Consider the following 18,378-nt stretch of genomic DNA (forward strand, 5'->3'; position numbering starts at 1 on the left):
GTGTGTCCGTAACAATATCGCGTTTATTTCGACTTACCTTTACTCTGAAGCTGCAGAAAAGTTCGAGAGAGAAGCCTGCGAGAACAGTAGCGTGATAATCAGAAAACATAAAGCAAAGACCAATGACCGAAAAAAGACTTCCTTCCTTTCACACGCAACACCTAGTTTCGCATGGTTGGATGACGTGCTTATTCTCCAATAAAACAGCGGTTAGAGCGTTTTCCTCTCAACATTTTTTAGGTTTCGTAAATTTTACTCTCGCTAGAGACGTGCGCTACCGACAGTGATAAAAAGAAAAGTGCTTGCCTGCCTTTTTCCTGTTTTCCTTTGTAGGAGCTCGCCGAGGCGCAGCTTATGGCGCAAGGTGGCTTCCCAGCTCCGTCTGAAGGAAAGTGAAAAAGTCAAACAAGCTGAATACAGCTCATTAGGCTTGTTTTTCTTTCGTGGCTACTGCAGAAATTACGATTGGCCCAGTCGTGCTTGACGAGAAACGCGGAGGCAAGTGGCGTTAGCCCCGGCCTCGCGACCATCTGAGCAGAAAACCGCACGTTGATCCGAGGTTCATTAGTGTGGGCGGTGGAGGCTTGGCTCGCGACATTAAAATTCAGCTTACACGCAGAAAAGCGTTCCTACACTGGATAAAAGAAGGTTTCTAGGTAAATCCCACTCTGATTGGAAAGACGGCCTAGAGATTTACCTTGCATGCGATTTTGTTGGTTGTGATTATATCTGGTATGAATAATAATTGGCAAGGCAAGCTGCCGCCCTCTTTTGAGCACAGCACTTACTTCGTGTTTCTTCTGATATATATTGTAAGTAATAATCTCCAATCTAAGAGCATAGGTTTCGTGGCCTCAAAAAATATCAAGAGTACCTGTGTCTCCTTTGCAACGTCTTCAGGCCTATTTCTTTTTTTCCATCTGGTATGAGACTTTCAATGCTTTCTATTTTTTGTGTTGCCTCTTGCACTGTTAGCAGTTGAGCTTTTGTGTTAATACTAGTTGTAGGTGTTGTGTGGTAGTTTCTGTATCCATCTGATTTGAAATAAAATTTACATTGCTATCGCGGATGAAATGCTCATTACCGGGGCCATGCCACGGTCTACCGAAAAATCATAGTTGTAAAGAGGAGGCCAGAGCCTAATTAAGCGTAATTAAAAAAGTAGACTTCCGAGTGATCATGAGAGCAAAAAAGTTCAATTAGGTGTTATCGGCTCTAATCCCCTCGCACTGGCAGCGACGGTCATGTTATGAGCTTCATTGACGTCACAAACCGAGAGCACATGTCATCTGCTACAAACCAATATTCTAGCTGCAGCGAGGACAGACTACCGCACCCATGAATGTCAGTCGCGATGTCCGACACGGAGAACAATGTTGGGCTGGCTCAAAACTTCGATTTTGACCAAATCGCCGCCTCAAAATCGACAGACGATGAAGGAAGCGTGGACGAAGAGGGGGTGGCATATGGTTGGCGTGTAAAACGAGCTTAACGTTTCTCGGGATACGATGCATGTCGTCCCACAATGATAAGCTTCCTTTCCAGCACTGTTAGTAAATATAAGAGATACTCAGTATAGCCTAGGCATAGCCTTTCGTAGAACTTCGATGCGTTTTTTAAGGCGCTCCTTGCCATACAAGCACGTTTTGCACACACACAAACACACACACACACACACACACACACACACACACACACACACACACACACACACACACACACACACACACACACACACACACACACACACACACACACACACACACACACACACACACACACACACACACACACACACACACACACAAACACAAACACACACACACACACACACACACACACATTCACACACACACACACATATATATCTATATATATATATATATATATATATATATATATATATATATATATATATATATACTGACAGTTGAATCGAGTACGAAACGAAATTGATGTCTCGTATCTATAAGTACGGTACAACAACTGTCACGAAGCATCGAAACAGCGTTATATATAAGGCCGCCTGGTACATACCAGCAGCGGTACTTTGCGACGGATTGTCCATTACCAGCGAACAATGCAGTGAGCATAGCAGCAGTGGTTCAGTGTCGTCCTGAGAGTTGGTGCATCTATGATCGATGTAATACTGCGTAGAACTATACGAGAGAAATTGGCGCTAAGTTTCAGATAGCTCTAAATTCGCAGAACAACCGTCTTAAGCAATGTGAGTTCAGAAGGAAACCCTTGAAGTGCAAAGCAAATTTTCGATCTTGGCTTGTAAAGCCATCACGCACGCTTATCCTGCAATTCATTCGGGCCGCTCTACGAGCCTGTACTCACGTTTACACATTTTAGGTGCTTATCCGACAACTGCAGCATTATGGGGACGGCTATGGAAAATGTCTACTACCGCGCACTCCCAAAAGCCTAAGCATTCTGGACGGCTGGAGGCCATGTATAACGAACCATTCTACATTTCTCTCCGGCATCGTCAGCAGGCACGCTATAAAAATATTCCCCATGCAGATGATGGGGAATCACCATGAAGAAATTGCGGCAGCTTACATAAGGAAAATAAAACCGCACCAGGCACAGGATGGAGGGTTGAGAGAACACAGAACGGTACTGGCAACTGAAAAATTTATTGAAAGGACAAGGGATTTTAAAGACAGATAGCACATGTGACCTTACAATCAGGTTAAGTAGAAATAAACATGAAAGCCAAACAAGATAAAATACAACAATCAGCACGTGTAAGTTGATACAGACCTGATAACAGGATCTGTAAAAAGGAAATTATTACAATGGAATCTGAACAGTCGACAACAGTACATGAATGAAAAGACAATATCTCCGCACGAGATGAGCATGAAAAGAAACTGAAACAAAAGGTTCCAAAACTTAAACGACCGACTGGCTGAGCTGTGGGCAACAGCCCCGACAACTGCGGCAGTGAATCGGCCAAATTCGAACCCCCGTCTCTCCCATTTACAGCGGCATGTTTGGCCTTCTCGTGTTTGTACTTGAACCGCGGCATAAGGGAAGGGAGGAAGGTGGAAGTGAAAGTGAAAAGAGAGAAAGAGGAGCCATGGGGGGATGGGGTCTACAGGTTACTTTCGAACATATGGGGATCTTTAACGTACACTGACATCGCACATCAAACATACGCCTCTCCGTATCGCCTCCATCCAAAAGCAGCAGGCAACAGAGGTCGGGTTCGAAGCCGGCTACTCAAGAACAGTAAACGGGCATTAAGCACTGCTCCACCGCGACCGGGAAGGGTTCCAGCTATAAACTGAGTTGGACAGGTAAGCACGAAAACGCCTTAGGGACTTTACAGCCGCACGATCTGCTTGCTCCGAACTTGGACAAAGAGCTTGTTCTTCGCACTGATGCATCGGAGAGAACATTAAGAGCAGTACTCTTGCAGGAAGAAACGTGCTACATCCCATATTTTTTCCAGGAAGAGATAGAGAGCTACTGAACGCAACTGTACTAGTCTTGAAAAATAATGTTTGGCTGTTGTATGTTTAGTGAACAAATTTCTTATTTAGCTCATATCTCTACGGGATACACTTTCGAATGCAAACTGAGCGTCAATCTGTTGAAAATCTGAACAAGGCAAAAATTATAAACTAATCCGATGAAACTTGGCCTACGTTGGAGCTGATTTCATTAGTAGAGCCGACTAAACAGCTTTAGTTGGATTTGAGTTCTCGTTGATTTATTTGCTTGTCCTTGGTTATGACCTTAAAAATTGATATTGTCTTTGCGAATATTATTTATGTAGGACAGCGTACGAATAACGGTAGTGTTGTGATAGTGCTATGTAAAGGCACTCGTGGTGCGTTTCGTCAGTGGCGTTACTCGGGTGCGTTAATGACAACTGTGGTACGTGTTGTGGACTGTTTGGCGCAAAGTAGCCGGATAAGACATTATCTTTGTGTAGGAAGTCGTGATGGCGTCGAAGAGGTCAATAGGTTTCAGGGAAAACTGCTCAGGAAGGTGGGAGCTTAACACATATAAAAGGCCACGAAAGAAAAATAAGGATGCTAGAAGGAAAAAACCCGCCAACGCTGATTAAGACGTGTACAAATTGAATTACAAAGATGAGGAAGAAGCACTGGCGACGTGGTAAGAAGTGATTGATAGAAAAGAGAAGACGGTGACGAGAAAGATAACGTTTGTCAACGCCGAGGTTATACAAGCCCGCGGGATGACGCTACGAGGGATGAACGAGAGGTGAAGGCTCGGGAGGTCAAGGACGCCTTGGCTGGGAGAGAGCCACGCGGTTGCAGTGCGGGTGGTCTCATTTTTTACGGCACTGCACCGCATACGTCCTGTTGTTCCTGGTTCTTTTCCGGTGATAAACCGACCAAAGCGGTTACCACAGGCCACCTTCGTCGCGCAGGTGTTCCCCCTCAATACCACAGTCAATTTAACGCCACATCTGACAGCGCTCAACTAGAAGGTCAACCGACGTCACTAGTGAGGCCAGCCTTTAAATCGTCGAGTGCCATCTAAACACCGACGCCACGGCCTCGATCCACTCAGCGAGTCATTGCAGCAAACTCAGACCATGAACTCTGAGCGCTTGTAGCGCATTACTAATATCATATGCTATTTACTGAGGTATTCGCTAATATAATCAGGACAATTCCCTACTGAAAAAGACCCATATGATTTTCATATAGGCCACATATGAATTCTTATAGGCCACGTATGAATTCATATAGGCCACATATCGATTCATATGGGGTCAAATTCACACCATATGGGGCATATAGGACTAGGCGCAGTTTATATGGTCAAGTGGTATGAGGCCATATGTGCCCCATATTGTGCCCATATTGTGCCCATATCCATATGCATTGCCGGACATATGGATCATATGGGCACTGGGCATATGGGTGCAGAGTTCATATGGGCGCCCATATATCAACCAAACTTTGATTGTCAATGGTTCATTTGTCGTATTATGTTGAAAATGTACATCACCTGGGCATCCATATGTAAACAACACAGTACCTTTAACTATGCCAAGATGTCGAAATCACTCAACTCTTATCAAAACATATATACTACAGTGATGGTACAATTTATCACTCCCCAACAGGGCGCTGTTACATAAAGAAAGTGTGAAGCAATTAATAATAAAGTATATAGTTACAGGCGTGATTGCTTAATCGTACAATACTAAAATGCATTCTTGAATAGAGGGTGCTTTTGGATGCTTGACAATGGCCAAAAGTCGTTACATTCTGCTTATCTGCATGCAACAATTAAATGGCTTGAAGGAAGCTGTTCATTTGATGTAATAAAGTAGGTCATTGCACTTTATGTGCCATCATCACAAAAATATACATAGCAAAATTTCAATAATCCAATTCCTTTCTTAGATCAAGAGAAATATTCGGTTTCCGCAACGACACGTAATCATTAAGAGCAGAAAAAAGAAAGATCAGCCTCCCCCCTCCCCCCTCACAAATTTTTTCGTGTTGTCATGCACCGCCAGCTTGTCCCTCTCCCATCGCCTTCATCCCCTGCATACCACGCTGCTTCCTTCGTTTTGCCTATTTATTTTTTTCGTTAGAGGTCAGTACCCATGCTGCAGCTGCTTAATTGTTAAAGCCCTCCCCACCGCTCTCCCCTAGCTCGCATCCGATGCTCTCTAAACTTGAAACTTCCGGTGGTTTATTTATTTTTATTTTTTTTTAATTCCCAGAAACGCGATGATTGGGAGACGGCTCGACTTCTGTACCGGTGACGAACGGCTTGTTGAGAAGAGGCAAGGAGGGACGAATACAGGAAAGGGGAAGTGGGTTTAATGGGGTATGAAATGGGGGGGGGGAGAGGCTTAAAAGCCTATTTGAGTCATGAGTCAAGGTGCCCGCAGGTACAGGTGTGTGGTAGCAACGGTGCTCGCTGGGGTCATTGAAATCACCCCCCCCCCCCCCCCCCCCATTTTTCGTGTTGTGCAGGTACCGCCCTTCAACCCCTGCATACGATGCTGCTTCCTTCGTTTTGCCTGCGTTTTTTTTTTTGCTTGTTCGAGGTCAGTTCTTTTGCTGCAGCTGCTTAATTGTTAAAGCCCTCCCCACCACTCCCCCCTCGCTCGCATCTGCTCTCTAAACTTGAGACTTCTCCAACCATCACTTCTTAAATTCCTACTGCTCGACTCCGGCGCGGGTGACGAAGGGCTTGTTGAGAAGAGGCAAGGAGGGACGAATAAAGAAGAGAGCGAGTGGGGTTTAAAGGGGTAGGAAGGGGAGGGGGGGGGGAGATTTAAAAAGCCTATATTGAGTCAAGGTTCCGGCAGGTTCAGGTGTGGGGTAGCAGCGGTGCTCGCTGGGGTCATCTTTTTTTTTTTTTTCTGCGTTGTGGCTAGCTCGTACGGTTCACGTGGTTCGGGGTCATCTAACTGAAGAAGTCGCTTTTTTCCGATACTTGGTCTCGGTCTCCAGGACGGATGGTTCTTGGAAGCTTTTTTTTTTCTTTTTTTTTTTTGTCGGAGTTTTCGGAATGTTCAGTTATGGTGTTGCTACTTGTTAAGAAATTCCTTATATACCATTTTTACGTTGCCGCATATTTTTTAGGCACTCATTTGCCAGTTTGCAGTTGAGGACTAGTATACATGCAGTGTAGACCGCTTATAACGTAGGTCGCGGGACCTCGAACGCTGCACTGAAAGCGGTACCGCACTTTTTACCTGAAGCTACACACGCATCTCATTAATAAATGAACAAAACGCAACGCACTAAGTCCTCTGAACACAGATTAGTTTCAGCATACCGCACGCAGCGCGCGACCGCGTAAAATACCGCGACCGCCGCGAGCGGAACTGTGTATGCGCGAACGCAAGCTCAGTTTCGCAAAGACGTTGGTTCTAACCTTAGCAGCCACAAACGCAGTGGGCTAAAGCATCCTTGTCTCTTTGAATTCAAACAAATGATATGAGGAGTCTCGGAGCAAGGCCTTTTAGTTGGAACACAAGCTGTGCGGTGAGGGGGATAGAGGAATCCTCATTTAGTGTTTAGTGCACTGTTGTGGCCCCCCACGACATGGTACCTCCTTCACAATAAGCGGTTACGTTATAAGTGGTATCCACTGTATTTTGTAAACAATGGCTTGAGGTCTTTCTCTAGATGGTCTATGGGAACATATAACCGGCTACGCAATGTTTTTGTTACTCCTTTCTTTCTTTTAGCATACGGGGCGGCGGCACCATCATTATCGTTACTCATGAAAGTTTGCTCTGCCGCCCCATAAATAATGCCCCAAACTTTTGAACTGAATCACGTTCACTCTAGAGCTTTTAGCCTAACCGCTATTTTCGGCTGTTTTACCGGCTCCCACACGCGGCAGCTTCATTTGCACCGGAATTCCACAATATGCTTCATCCTATAAACCACATCATATCTGTACACCTTCATTTTATTCGATGACTTTAACTTTCCTTCGATATCATGGAATAATATCTTGTCGCAACACTAAGTGAACAGAACATCGAAAGTCCTTGCCTCACATTCGGTTTATCTCAACACGTCACCTCCTAGGCTTGACGAAAGGAGGAAGCTGATCAGACATAGCCTTTCTTCAGTTTTTTTTTTTCCAACTTGACGGCAATGCAATTATTTGGGAAAACTCGTATCATCGGTATTTGCAGATACATGTGCACAAAACATAGCGGAATGTCCTATTGACAGACTCTACGTCTTGTACTTGTTCAACTGTACATTTTTGTTTTTTGGTTTGCAAACCTATGCTATGATATGATGCATTCTTTTTGTCGTATTGTTGTACCAACCTCCACTGCATCATGGATACTCTTAATAATTCGTGAATGAAATAACTGGATTTATTTTATTTGAGCTTGGAAGTAGGCCAGCGCCGCGTCATTTCCAGTGCCATGAAAGGGATTGCGAATTTGCGATCCAAGGGATCTATTTTGCATTGCAAGGAATGTCTCCTCCAGAGCACGCAGTGGGCTTCTCCCTCCCCGTTTGTATATATGGCAATTAAAGTTTCTGCCATCACCATGTTTCTTTCCTCGCGTCTCCCGGGTTAGGAAAAACTTGTCCAAGCTCTCCGCTTTTTCTTTTCCTCCCTCACTTTTCCGCCGCGTTCTGTCATTCTCTCCACATCTAGTAACTTGCTGCGCTTTCCTCTCCTCCTACGCTGCTCCGCAGTCCCCCGTGCTCTCTCCACATAGCTCACGCCGAAACGAGTTATCGCTCTCCGGAAAAAACTTCGCTCTCCGCTTTTTTTTCTTCACTCTCGCCTTTCCGCCGCATTCTTAAATTCTCTCTCCCGTCTGCTTCCTCTTTTCTCCTCCTCCGCGGTTTGCTCCCGCCGAAACGACTTTTGTTGGTGTAGTGTTACTGCTGCTGGCGCGCGTCCATTTATACCCACGCAGTGTGCTTCGCCGGTGCCTCTGCTGCTTGTGTTGTGAGAGAAGGGAGGACAGCATACAAGATGGGTATAAAGCTCCTCCTCCTTAATCAAAGATTTTAACCCGGTCACATGCGCTGACCCTGCTAAATGCAAGAGAATCTACTGGAAGGAGACGTTCAACGGTGAGGTACAAGAATCCTACCCCCCCGGCGACGTTCTGCTTCTTGGATGTAAGTCGGCATGTGTTACAAGTATATTGCAATACTTTTTGTCTCGATCGTACTATTACTGCCTGCTGATGTAGCTTCTGTGTAAGTTTGCGGCTCTTATATTATTGTTCGGCAAAAGGTGATGGAGGCGTTGAATAGATTTTGATCGGTGTCGGCCCGCCGTCAACGCTGTGTGTACGGTCAAACACAACCACGCATACGCACCAAAGTACTTACCAATAACGGAAACCTAGTAAGCATGCTCAGAGTAATTGCCTCATCCCCCCTAATCCTTCTTGAATAAGGGAATAACGGACAGCGAGTACGCATAATCACAGTAATTGCCGCATTCCCCGCCCTTTTATTGGAGCATTCCTGCGTGTGCGCAGGGCTTGAATAGTGTCTGATAAAAGAACGTGCTCATTGTACTATGCAACTGCTTGCACGTAATTATTTAACTTGCAGCACTCCGCTGCACTGTGCGTGCGCGGCATATTATAATCGGCGCTTATTTTGCAATGTGGAAGTCGCATACAGTTCGACGTGCTGATGGCCGTGGAAACATATTTAGACATTTTTGCTGTCCCGGACGGTGACACGAGCCGCGTGCGTCTTCTCGCAAGCAAACGTTTACGTTGCACGGGCGGCGGAGCTTGCCGAATAGAAGTGCGGCCAGCTAGTTTATCTGCTCATTGTTTATACTCATATTATCTGACGCTGACCACTGAAAACGTAATAGAATGTGTACATACATTCCATATTCCATTGCAAAGTGCTGTGTAACGTGCCCTTTAGTTAGAAATAAGTTTAGCTCCCATAAATTTCTCTCTCTGCATGCCACATAGGCTAGCACAATTAGCAGACAAATGACAAAAAGGGACCTGCATCTGTTGCGCATTTATTTGTTGCCATAAAATTTATCCAACCGCGGTCACATTCAGTGTGGTCGTCTGCTACAGCATGCCATCAATATTTAAGGAAGGACAGGCTTTTAGAAAAATAGATATCTTGCAGGATGGACAAACGAGGACAATATGTATGTGGGAAAGCAGGAACAGTATTTAACTGAAAGGGAACAGACATGTCAGAGTAATGAAGCACAGAGCAACATGAAAATACAATGGGTAAGAGGTGCTGAGAGGTATCAGAAAAGGAGTATTGGCACCAGGGATCACTTTCAGAAGGGGAGAGTTGTTCCTGCAGTCGGACCAGCGCTGCTAGAAATAAACCACTGATGCGGCAGTACAGGGTGACATAAAGCGGAGATCACTGAAAGCTTGAGAAGCATAGAATAAATGCTGATAAGAAGGATGGGTATGGAGAATGGGCAAAACCGACGGGCAACGAAGGTATTAACTAAATATTTGTATAGGAAGAGTGCGGACTTGCAGTGGAGGAAGAGAGCTAGAAAATTGACCAGTAAGTGTACAGGATTCCAGAAAAGCATATATTGAGCATATTGAATCAATGGTCAGAAATGTAGGGGGAGAGTAATGTAAACTTAATGGGGAAAAAAGGCAATTGTTGGGATATGTAGAGAGCTTGCACTTGGGCCACAGTGGCTGCCATTCCAGTATGCAGGCAGTGTAACACGTCAGGAGGCATGGCGCACACGTATAATCAACTTATTGGTCCCTAGCTGCTTCATCCTGCACAATCGAAGCTGCTGTAGTACTTCAATGCTTCTGGCTTACAACAGTGTGATTCAGTGGGTATGTGTGTAATCTGTGTGCACCAGAAAAGAGCACATGTTTCTAAAAAGTTGGACTATTACTATATTGACACTTACGTATCACTGCATAGACTGACGTGGTGCAGTTTTTTTTTTACTTGAGAAAAATTCAAAGCCTATTGATCCGTTGCGTGAGCACGCTTGCTGACAGTCAATGCACCATTCTCAAAAGGTAACATATATCGAGGCTCTTCAAGCAGTTAGCTTGAAATTTCAATCTTATTCTGCTTGTACGTGATGGGCTATATAATTTGAACTAACGGAATCACTACACCTATGACTTTTTCAGTGAAGCTAGATTTTCGGTCATGCACATTTGCAGCACTGATTGCAATAACAAAAGTCTCTGATCACCATGCCACTTGTACTGTGGATGCATGTTTTTGCTTTCTCCAGTTTCATATCTGAAATAAAGCAACTTGAGTTCTTCATTACAGTGGTGGCCCATTATTGTAAAGGCACAGATCAGCATGCACCCAGTGCACCTACTAGAAATGTGTTGCTGCTGTTAGGTGATTTTGATACTTCGGCATTGTTTCATGCGTTGCTTCATGTCTTTGCAGTCTTGTTGCATTTTTGTTAGCTATTGCAGGAATGAGAAAAAAGGTCCCCTTGAGCAGTGTCTCTCAGGGCCTTTTTTGCAAGTAGTTTGCAAACGCAGCGCAATTCTCCTATAGAAAAACAGATCCTATTGGAATGTCACATCAGTGCATGGGCGATGGCAGGATGTTTTTTTTTTTATCTTATGGAGCCAAACTTGCTCATCCCAGTAGGGGGGGGGGGGGTGCATTTGTCCAGACGCCATGCTGGCAGAGGCACTGATGCCATGAGCCAGCACTTCTGCCAGCCAGATCAAGATCTTGGATTACTATAGATAACACATGTAGGTATTTGTGTTGGGGGCAAAAATGTTTGTGGTGATTATTTGATAAAGTAAATTGGTGAATTTTGCCTTAATGCTTTTATTTGCTCAGGCGCTGCATGGATGCTTGAAGATGGTACTTGCTAATCTATACTGTCTGTATTCTGAAGGTGAAACGCAGTAAAAAAAAAAAAAAAAAATCTGCTCCTTCTCGGACAAGACTCCCATGGCCTGAAAGCTCGGGTGATGAGCTTATTGAGAGATGGTTGCTAAGGAAAGAGCAAGAAAATAGCAAGTCCCTGCGAAGAAAGGTCAGAAAGCTGGAGGAGAAGCTGAAATGGTTGAAGATCAAGATAGCCGCCTCCAGGATTTGCTGCACAAGAAATTTGGCAAGTTATAAACACTTTTCTTTTGAAATTTAAGCGAAATGATTTGTTTTTAAGTTTTAAATGCAGTGATGTAAGCGCAGAATTATAAGCATTCTGTTTGATATGTGCTGACAGTACTCTGCATTATATGTAGCTGGGTGTACGTCTCTGTAACATGCTGTAATAGCCTGTCATTTCCTAACCATTAATTTTAATGTGTTCAATTTTGGACAGGCCAAAATACTATTTGTGCTTGGAGTCGTGTTTCAAACTTTGTTGTCATTTTGCCTGTAGCAAGCAATGTTTTCTAACAAAAATGTCAGAAATCGACAAAAATGTATAGTTACACCGGAAGACACCAGAGACATAGTCGCCGCTGGGCACCATCTGTGTTCACTGACCTTGAGTGTAGCCAGCAACTTTGGTGAATCAGTGATATTAGCTGTGGGAATAAGGTCTCTATTGGCATCATCGCAGCCAGTTATTACTGTACTTGGTTGAAAAAATCCACTGTGCTAAAAAACACCACGACTATACACTCTAAACATAGATCACACCTTATAAGCACAACTCTCTCATAACATAAAGAATGTCGCCCGTTGTTATGAGATTACAGTGGTTTGTTCTGCACCCTTCAAATTGTCCAGATTTGCCTGTGTACAGAAAAAAATTGATTTGTCCCAGAGTATTGGCCCATTTCAGTTTACTATTAGGCACAGATCATGGCACGTCCCCTGCATGTGCGGTTGTGTATGAGTTCCATTTATCTTGCAGTAAGGTGTACGTTGGCCAGATGGGCCGATGTATAAATGTATGTCTGAAGGAGCATTTGGAGGCCATATTGTCCGACACTTACTTGCACGTGGCTGTGCATTGCAGGAAATGCAACGAAGGAAAAAATAAGAATGGTGATAAAGATAGACAAGGCTGCTATCCGCAGTTCTCACAAACTAGCATTCTTTTCCATCATCGAGATAGGCTAACATGAGAACTTAAGAAGGCCTACTGTATCAGGAAAAAAGGTGCTAGATGCATCACCCAGCCTTTGTCTCCCTAGCAGAGTGTGCATTTTTATACCTAGATAAAATTTGAAACATAATCTTTTTTTTTTACTGTCTGGTGGTTCTGCGCAGGTGCATCTGTTTGTTTCTCTGCATATATATCTCATCTGTTTAGTCAAATAACCATAGTTGTGAGTCTGCGCTTGTCCTGTTTTTTAAGCGTTTAGACGTCATCTTTTTTAGTGCAATGGATTTTTTCAACCAACTCGCCCAACTTTCTACCTTATTACTGTACTTGTATTCACCTTGCAGCTGTTCTAGGCAATATGATTTCTTATTGTAGGCATCGATTTACTTGTGTTCCTGCAGCATATAAACTGTTGTGTCTACATTTTGAAAGTATAATACATGCAGAAATTGTGAGATGAATAAGGGAAGTAACTGCTTTCTATGATACTGATTCACACAGCCTAAAGCCTAAGCCTCTGGTTTGTCCATCCAGCACAAGAGGTGCCGGCGGCACCCAAGATCACTTTGCACATTTGGAGCGAACACAGATGATGCCAAGCAGTGGCGCTGTCTCTGTTGTCTTATGGTGTAAATGTAGATGTTGATGTCACTAGAGGGGGCCGTATTGCAAGAGAGAGTATGAATATCTAAATAGTACTAGGTACTGTTGAAGAATGTGTGCTGCATTGAAAATTACGTACTCTTACGGCACGCTTCGAAACTACAACTGTCATTGTGTACTAAAAATGCACTCTTTAGTTGTATTTCATATCTTTTTGTACAGAAATTTGTGACAGTTGTGAGTACGGAATAGGATAGAATGTAGCACTGGATAAAGGTGGGGGCTAAGGATGCTGAAGCACAGAACCTTATCTCCGAGGATGTAAGAAGGGAGCCCGAACCACAAAGTATTGAATGTTGAGCGACAGATATGAAAAGAGAAAATCAGAATGAAGAGATGGGGCCCCTACCTGATCTTACTTTGTTTAGCTTTTGCCTTTGTCAGACCTTGTCAGGCTGCAAAAACAGAAATTCCCCTTCACTCGGGAGGTCTTTTTCTAAAAATAATCCATCACTCTCGTGCCAATCACAGTAATCACACCTTGTTTTTTTTTTTTAGTTTGGTGTAGGGTAAAATGAAATGGGGTATTTACAGAAGTATAATATGGAAGTGATAGGAGGGACTTCCAAATTGGTGGGGGGGGGGGAGGTGGCATGCACTCTAGCCTAGGGCCCTTATTTCTGTTAATCCAGCTCCGAGAATGTTGCAAGCTGTGGTGGCTGAAATTTGCATGGCCTGCTGATCCACTTTCCAATTTTAAAACATGAAACTGAAACAATTGCAAAAATCACTGAATTTGTGCAATCAGCACTATTAAAACTAATGCAGGATATGTTGCTGGGCTAGTTAGTGGTTGTCGAGCATTATAGTATTGCAGTGCTGGCAGACAAGGACAAAAGGACGAGATACACTTACACAAATGCGCTGAACTTTCAACATGATTTTGGATGTTTTGATTCGCGCTTTACATTTGATAGAAGGGCATCAACGTGCAAACGCACCTACAAAGTAGATATAATCTCAGTAGCCACATGTTTCTTTTTTCATGAAAAATCTGGAAGAAAAGTTAAAGGCCAGGGCACAAAAACCAACATTGCACAAAAAATGCTAACGGGGCTGAAGCCCGAAGTGAAGGCAGCTTTTGATGCAAAAACTGGCAAGTGGCAAGTTAGCCACATTACCAGTTGTCATGTGGTTGTGGCATTTTTGAGAGGTGACCACTTTCCAGTTTAGAATTCCCAATGGCATCAAGGTTTCCTCCTTTTAAATCAATGACTGTGGCGAAATTTCTCAAATCACACCTTGTCATAGTCAATGCTGCAATTAAAACATCGTTTTTTTTTTAGTTTCCTTTATATTTTTACTTTTGTTCCTGGTGCAGTGTATATTTAAACATTTAGTGTTTCCTGCAAGATATTACATGAAATGAAGAGCTAGAGCAGCAATAGTTGAGTGAATCTGAGAAAGTAGGAACCTGGGTGCAAGCAAAAAAATGAAGACATAGTAGATGCTTGGGCATGCTGGTTAGACATCGGTGCAGTGCATTTACGCTCAGATGTCTGTGTCTCCTCTCGTCCTCGTCGTGAATGCGCTGCACCGATAATAAAAAAAGCATCAAGCTAGGTCAGATGAACTCAATGATGAAGAGAAAGTTTATTCATGCTATCAGTAAACTGCAGCTCACTGGCAAAGAGAAAACAGGAACATGCCCATGTCTACTACTCATGACCTCAAGCTTCTGGCACACACACTGACTTAACTTTGTAGGGCATAGACGTGATCGAGCTTGTCTACAAAGCAAAGGAAGTGACATTTTACAGCAGGTTTCAGTCTGTGCTCTCATTGAAGCAATACTGCATAAGAATAAAAGCAAGTAACAAGCACATTGCCCTAGACAATGCAGTTGAATGCTAGGATTTGTTCCACAGCATAATGCTGTGGTGCTGTAAATGTGGCTCATAAATTACTTCAAGGACATTGCCTGCTCAGCTGAAGTGATGGCCATGCATAGATGGTCTGTGGTCTGGCTTCCTAACTAAGCAGACTGCAGTTGCAAGTGAAACCATAATGTACCATTTTGATTTCAACTATGTGTACACAATGCTTTCAACCAATTTTTATTCAGCTGTCAAAATGACTCCTCTTCAGAGTATCAATGAAAATAGACGAATGCTCCTTTTGTTGCATCCAGTGTGCATGCACTTCACACTTTTAGTGTTGCTTCTGACATCCAGATATGAGCTTTGTGCCATAATTGCTGTATAGTAGCTGCAAACCTGACAAAGACAGCTTGTGAGATCACTGGGCTGTGCCAACTTTGCTGTAAAATTGATGCTGATAAGAAGTCCATATCATCATTATTTGTCAATCTGCTATCACTTTCCGTAGACAGTGCCAAACTTTGAAGCATTAAAACAGTTTTGCTGAGCAGAATGTTCTATCACTAATAGGTCTTCAGTGTGGGACTTGCAGTGTATGACTTCCTTCAGTGCTTCTGCTATACAAGCTTTCCAAGCAACTTGAGCTAGGATTTCAAAAAGGTTATTTTGCCCTTACCTGATTATATTTGCTTAACTCCTACATTATTCCCTGCAGCCCCCAAGTGAGATATGCAAGGTTTTATAAGAACTTCAGAAAACACCTATTAAATTGTTTCTTGCACGGTATGCCTCACAAACTTCTTTTTTTTGCATTTTAAAGCCTATAAAATATGAAAGAAAAGGTCACTTGATTGGGCGCTTGAGCTTTGCTATTATGCAGCTGTCCGAGAATATGTAATGAGTGGGCAAGGTTGGCAGCAGTACGACTGTAGGCATGGTGACGCAACAGTGTTGTATATATTTGGATCTCTAGCCTGTGTCATGTGAAGGTGCAAATGCATGCCGCAATGACTGACCATTGCTGACTACAAAAAAAAGAGCATTTTCATTCTCCTTTGAAATGCTCGGTCAGGAACATTCATTGTGCCATTGTGCAGTAAAAAGCAGGAATCCCAGTCAGTCACTGCATGCTTGAGAGCAGCACAGGAGCTTGGCATAAGCATCTCGTCACATGGCTTTTGTTTCTCATATTCTGTGAATTTTAGAATGCAAGAAAGTACTGCATGAGAAATATAATATAGGAAACAATTTAATGATTGGTTTTCACTGGCACTATACAAGTTTGCATATCCCACTCTGGCTCTGCAGCAAATATTTACAACTTTCAGCGATTAAGCTTACATAATAAGTCAGTTAATGGGGAATTAAAAATTACCCTAAGTTACAGTAGTCTATGTCAACATGAAACATCCAGTACAGTTGTCTCTGAAGTGCCTTTTGATTTTAAATCTTGGCTGTAGTTGTGCATGTTATGCATATCCACTGCTCAACGACTACTATAGTTTACCATATTGCCACTGTGCATCTGCATGGCTTTTAAAACTATTAGTGAGCATTAAGGCTGACAACAGTATAAGAGGTAAGTTGGAAAAAAAAAAGATAAGTTGGAATCTGGTGGAAGTATTCCAGATGGCCTATTCCAGTGTTTCTCAAATGGGGGTCCGCAAAAATATTTTGAGGGTCTGCAAACACACATCTCCCCCCCAAAAAGAAAGTTTATGCAATAGATCTGTGCTCTGGCCTGGCAAGACAGCTTTGCAGGGTTAAAAGCATGGAGGTTCAAAGCCAACTAGTTTCTCAAAGGCAAAGACACAGGAGAGGAGTATGGAAATTGAGAGTCTGCATATGAGAGAGGGATTTTTGTTGATGCAGGCATCGGTTAAACTCGAGCTCTTGCTGCACTGCTGGATGGGCTGCTGGCAAAACATTTGGGGTGGGAGAGTGAGCAGCGCAGTGTTGGAAGGAGTTCAGTCTTTTCCAGCAGCATACATACTGACATGCTGCCTCTGTCTATGTCCTCTGCAGCTGTGGCCCACTGGCTTATCAAGTGCACATTTTTAGAGGTCACTTTAGTATGGACCCTATCCCAGTTTGATCTCTTGGAACTGCAGCAACAACAGTCCTCACAAGAATCTCTACCCCCCTCTACAGTCAACTTTCAGTGGTTCACAAGAGGTCTCCAACCCATCCATTGCCGATAACCACTGATCTATTCATTAAGCTGTTTGCTACTTACACAGATCCCTTCCGTTTCTAGCTCTTTAGGAAACAGTGCGAACAATGCACTGAAAATATGCAAACAAAAGAGTAGTAAGGATGGCTTTTCTTTATGGCTGTAGAAATCAAATAGCTAACCTTATCCATATCAAAAGGATTGTCTTTTTTTGTTCATCTTTCATGTCTACTGTGGCCCATCTATAAATAAACATGTGTGAATTCAGATTTCAGTTTGTTGTTTCACTGCTTTTCCTTTCCTTGTAGGTGTTGAATGCACCTGGGGACAAGGTACCTGTACTGGCAACAGCAAACTGCCAGGTAGGGGAATCGCATATGCTTTCAACTCCTATGCTTGCACAACTACCTAAAAAAGTCATAACACCCAGATTAACTTATAACTCTTTTTAATGTGCACTGCTTCACTTTGTTTCATGTTTCTTGCTATGCCATCCCACTTAAAAACTGGAAAGGATTGGCCAAGAAATCTATGTGTTCATTCATTCATGTTTTTACTATTGCTTGCACATCAGAGTTGTAAGGGTGGCTCTTCTTCGTGGCTGTAGACAACACATAGCTAACATCAAAACCAAGAGCAATATCTTTTTTTGTTCATTTTACCTTTCTACTGTGGCCCATCTATAAACATGTGTGACTTCGGATTTCAGTTTGTTACGTGTTTCACTGATTTTCCTCTCCTTGTAGGTTTCGAATGTGCCTGGGGACCAGGTACCTGTACTGGCAACAGTAAACAACCAGGTAGGGGAATTGCATATGTTTACCACTCTTATACTTGTCCAACTGTGCAGACAGAAATACGTAAGGAGGAGACCATAAGACCCAGAAAAACACCTTTTAACATTTGTTTTGTGTTTCTTGCTATGCCATCTCACTTAAAAACTGGGAAAGAAAGGTCAAGAAGTCTATGTATTCATTCATGTTTTTACTGTTGCTTATTACCATGTGCTTGGGTACACATGGAAATAGTTACTCATTTCACCACATTTACTATATAACCTATATTAAATCACTACTTGGCTAGTGATCGAACTGTAGGGACATAAGCGGCTCATTGTATGGCGCATACAAGGTGAGCCTACTGCCGCTCGTAACAAGGAAAGCATAGAGGATTATTTATTTTGTT

General features: G+C 43.1%; 1 long non-coding RNA gene across 1 annotated transcript; it reads left to right on the forward strand.

Moving 5' to 3' along the window:
• The first annotated feature begins 8,357 nt into the window (after positions 1–8,357).
• On the forward strand, positions 8,358–17,987 carry LOC146187362 (uncharacterized). Its single transcript, XR_014708231.1, has 4 exons — positions 8,358–8,627; positions 11,371–11,589; positions 17,502–17,555; positions 17,940–17,987. It is a non-coding gene; the product is annotated as an uncharacterized LOC146187362 (long non-coding RNA).
• The last annotated feature ends 391 nt before the right edge of the window (positions 17,988–18,378 follow it).

Source organism: Amblyomma maculatum, chromosome 6, assembly GCF_055883805.1.
Source record: "Amblyomma maculatum isolate TAMU_Amacu chromosome 6, ASM5588380v1, whole genome shotgun sequence".
NCBI lineage: Eukaryota > Metazoa > Arthropoda > Arachnida > Ixodida > Ixodidae > Amblyomma > Amblyomma maculatum.